Raw genomic sequence first — 5,043 nt, forward strand, 5'->3', positions numbered from 1 at the left:
TCAAGACGTGATATTAATAATATCTAATAAACTTTGTGAATTGCTTCAATCAAGTAACTTTAAGTGACTCATTATGTGCGTGTTAATTCAATAAATACTCTAGTCTTAACATCATGCTCTTGCTGTAGTATTTCCATTGAAGGAACTTCGGTGAATCCATATGTTTAGTCCAAACAAATACTCCTCTGCATTACTCTCCAAAAAGTAATAGATAAGTAATGCAGAGGAGACAAACCGCCCCAACTTCACCTATCACACATTACCCTTTCAACACAACAACACATAGAGAAACAGAACAAGTGAACAATACGTACAAGTACCCGCGCTTTAAACTAAAGTGAAAAAACACGAACCCAAAACCCGCGCTAATAAAGTGAAGCGAACTAAAACCCAAAAACACATAATTTAAAGGAAAATATAAAATCCACAAAACACAAACACGCACGAATTAAAGTGTAACTAAATAGGAGAAGATCACCCACAACAAAATACATCAAGTGAAAACATATACAACATATACCCACAAAACCCAGGAGATAACAAAATAAGAAATAGGAATCCAGATAACCAACAGAAGGAGGAATTAAACACTACACAACATAAGGAATACAACACCACAGGTCATATACATAGTTTCGATACACTAACACCTAATCCTAACTAATTACACAAAAACAATTAACCCTATTGTCACTTACACACCCATATAAATAAACTAAATATTATAACGTTTAAACTCAACTCAAATACTAATCTTTTCTTCAAACGGATCGGCCTCATCGTCAGCTTAACTCGACACCATATTTTTGTAAAACAATACAACAACGTTCTGATTGTTCAATACAAGGTGAAAATGAACAAAAACCAAATTAAGCATTCAAGAAGATTTTAAATTTTTATGATCACATAAATTTACCCTCAAATTTAATTTTTAAGCTGCTAATGGTACGGCATACTAGGGTGCCGGTATGTCCAAAAATACTGCAGCTGCTTTGCTCTCATTAGCAAAACCCAGTTGATACACGTCACGATGATAAACGGTTACAAAATCACCTAAACCATGTCGTTCCTATTCTTCACGTGTTTGTAGCACTTGCGCTTCGTGGAAGTCAAATGTATGTAGACGACCAAATGGTTTAAATGCACGTAAAAAATGTGACATTGAACATAATATCTGGTGCGTAAATGATATGTGTTCGATGTAGCAGCGTTTTGGATTTGCTTGCAGGACATACACCCATCTCTTCGAGAGTTCTACGCAGCTACCATAAGTGACACCACTTAGGGTGCCTGCAGAGTGGACGCTCAAAGCCGACCCGAGCGTAAAGCTGATTGCGATCAGCGCTGTTGAATTTTTGGTACCTCAGAGTGTGTGCGAGGGTTAGCGCTGAATACCGGGAGTAATTTGTTGTTATACACATGGGCTCTTTTCGCTTTTAATATTTTTATGTTTGCATTTTATTGTTTCAGAAAAAATTTTTTAAATGTGTCCGAATTAAAACAAAAACATTCGATCATATTATTGATTGAAAAAATTTCACCAATTTTATAAATATTATATTATTATATAAAAAACATTTTAATTTAATTTTATATAATTAAAATTATCATTATATAAATATATTTACATATTTGTTCACTAAATTGCATGTAACTACTCAAATCAAGTTAATAAATACAATGTATGAGCGCGAGTCAGCGCTTCCAAACTGTTTTCCTCGCGTTGATCAGCGTTACGTTCGGCTTCCACTCTGCGCTACCTGTGTGATTTCGCATGAAAATGTATGCGCACAGCTTTGAAGCTTATTTCTAGCATTCATCAGCGTTGCGCTCGGCTCGGCTTTGAGCGTCCACTCTGCAGGTACCCTTAGTTTGCGTACCTTTAACGCGCCGTATGAGGTTTAAAATATCGGTATGGAAAAATAATTACAATTTAAGGCAAGATAATCAGCCTATTTAAGACCCGTGAAAAGAGGATCGACACACACCACCTTTTTGTCGATATTAAAGCTGCTTTCGACAGCACGAAAAGGCTGCCTTTACGCCGCGATGTCTGAATTTGGTATCCCCGCAAAACTAATACGGCTGTGTAAGTTGACGTTGAGCAACACCAAAAGCTCCGTCATGATTGGGAAGGACCTCTCCGAGCCGTTCGATACCAAACGAGGTTTCAGACAAGGTGACTCGCTATCGTGTGACTTCTTTCTGCTGGAAAAAATTAGAAGAGCTGCAGAGCTAAATAAAGAAGGTACAATCTTCTATAAGAGTGTACAGCTCCTGGAGTCCGACGATGATATTGATATCATCGGAAGCAACAACCGCGCCGTTAGTTCTGCTTTTTCCCGCCTGGATAAGGAGGCGAAGCGAATGGGTCTGGAGGTGAATGAGGACAAGACGAAATATCTCCTGTCATCAAACAAACAGTCAGCGCACTCGCGTCTTGGCTCCCACGTCACTGTTGGCAGCCATAACTTTGAAGTAATAGATAGTTTCGCATATCTGGGAACCAGCATCAACGACACGAACAATGTCAGTCTCGAAATCCAGCGCAGAATCACTCTTCCCAACATATGCTACTTTGAACTGAGTAGGCAATTGAACAGTAAAGTCCTCTCTCGACGAACCAAAATCAAACTCTACAAGTCGCTTATCATTCCCGTCCTGCTTTACGGTGCAGAAGCTTGGACGATGTCAACATCAGATGAGACGACACTAGGAGTTTTCGAAAGGAAAATTTTGGGCAAGTATTATGGTCCTCAGAACATTGGCAACGGCGAATACCGCAGACGATGGAACGATAAGCTGTACGAGTTATACGACGACTTTGACATAGTTCAGCGAATAAAAAGACAGCGGCTACGCTGGCTAGGTCATGTTGTCCGAATGGACGGAAACACTCCAGTCCTAAAAGTGTTCGATGCAGTACCCGCCGGAGGAAGCCGAGGAAGGGGAAGGCCTCCACTCCGTTGGAGGGACCAGGTGGAGAGCGACCTGGTTACACTTGGGATCTCCAACTGGCGCCGAACTGCGAAGGAGAGAGAGAAGTGGCGCACTATCGTCGATTCGGGTATAACCGGCTAAACGGTTGCAACGCGAATCACATATGTACATACAATCAGCCTTATTGTAAATTTCAAATGAATAAAACATTCCCATGAATATTTTTTTTTCACACGAAAGAAAATTTCGTATCATGAATTTTGTGTGAATGAAAACTTATGTATATTCGAATTTCGGCATTCTGTCACAAATATTTTTGTTTTGATTTTTTGTTGATTCGTATTGGGGTTACGAATCTTCATTCCGTTTATAAAGACAATTGCGCGACTTTTTTAGCATAAAAAGATAAATTATAAAAATAACCATTTTCTGAGTTCTCCACCATGGAAAAACAAAAATGCAATAAAAAAAGTTGAACGGACTGACATTGGATAGCAACTTAACAATCTTGCTCTATACAGAAATTGATTTCGATGGTGGCCGCGTGCTATTCAAGAAATCCAGTTCCTATTCCTTATTTTCTTTTTGAAAGCTCTTTGCTATATCAGGATTTTCCACCAAAACCTTCAACTGTATTTTGTTATAGACTTTAGGTTAGGTTTAATGCCTGTTCTCCACAAGATGGGGAAAACACTCAGACTATAAGGATAGTCCCTTGTGAAGTCAAAAAACACCCTAATTATATATATATATAAAGATTCAAGCAAAGCGCTGTGAACCTACTACAAATCTGCATAGGTTGTTTACTTCTACAGCCGCCGATTCGCGAGGATGTTCAAATAGTGAGTAGTATTAAGACTGACGTGCCTAGCCTTAAAAGCTCTTTAGCCTTACGTTATTATCTAGAATTCCTCTGTGGACAGGCACCCACACTAGTCTAATCGTGAAGATCTAACTGGTATCGACTTAAAGTGATTTCTTTTCCAGTCTCGCGCGCATAGTCAGCTTAATTCCAGAGTGAATCGTCACTTCACTGAAGGATGTTACGCTTCAAAGCAATAGATCTATCTTTATAGCAGCCTCTTACGCCTTAAAAACTCTAAAATAGTCTTGAAGACTTTTGAAGCGCCCTCCACCACACATGGATTCCACCGAATATTAATTTAGCTTTGGTTTCATATAGCCAAAGAACTACTTAATATACATAGACCTTAGTTCAAAAAAGTTGTTAATATTGATACTTGTTCCCTACAGTTGATTTTGTGAACAAATTTTACAAAAAACACAAATGTGTGAGTTTTTTTCATTGGGAATGTCGTTCGTTCACATGAAATTTACAATAAGGTTGAATATTCTATTCAACAATTATTTACATATTCCATGGTTTCGCCCTTTTTGTTGACTATTTTTGGTGTAGCTTCTATTGCGTGCACCGCATTTACAGTGAGAGGAAGTATTACTGTGTCACCCTCTTCAATTCCATCTTTAGGCTTTAGAAAACTCATATTTTACGTTTTACTTATTTAAAAACGTGCGGTTCAATAATTTAAAGTTTATACCCATATTATGTATCTATAATAGCCTGAGGCCAGTCGCTTTCAGGCTACCGTAGCCCAAAATACATTAAGAGAGGCTACTGGCGAATATGACAGGCTGTGTTCTGTTTGATTGCTTATAATTTATTATTTTATTAGTATTTTGCTTTCTACACTTATTTTAAATTTTATGTTTTGGACAATTATCTTTTGCGTAAATGTGGTCACTTCTGTAAGAATCGTTGACATTGTATTTAAGTGTATTTGTGAAACTCATTCCTTTGGCCTTTCTGATAGCTACCTTCAGCAAAGAATCGTAGCGCGGCGCTACGGCGCTACTACCTCTTCATAATTGGAGGAACAGCAGTTGATCGGTTGATGGATTTAAAATGTGGCCAGCAAGTATGAAAATGGTTTGTTTGATATACCGAAATATCTTTCAAATCTATTTGAAAATGTACAAAATATAGTAAGCATAGTAGCTTATTGTAAATAAAGCGCAGGACAACAAAAACAAAACAACATCACGAAACCCATATTCAAAATACAGCATAAATACACAGCCCGT

The 5,043-nt window shown here is 38.0% G+C and overlaps 1 pseudogene; it reads right to left on the reverse strand.

Annotated features, from left to right (window-relative positions):
* LOC114804995 (tRNA (adenine(58)-N(1))-methyltransferase catalytic subunit TRMT61A-like) lies at positions 1-4,445 on the reverse strand (annotated as a pseudogene).
* Positions 4,446-5,043: the final 598 nt, after the last annotated feature.

The sequence above is a fragment of the Zeugodacus cucurbitae genome, chromosome 2, assembly GCF_028554725.1.
Source record: "Zeugodacus cucurbitae isolate PBARC_wt_2022May chromosome 2, idZeuCucr1.2, whole genome shotgun sequence".
Classification (NCBI taxonomy): domain Eukaryota; kingdom Metazoa; phylum Arthropoda; class Insecta; order Diptera; family Tephritidae; genus Zeugodacus; species Zeugodacus cucurbitae.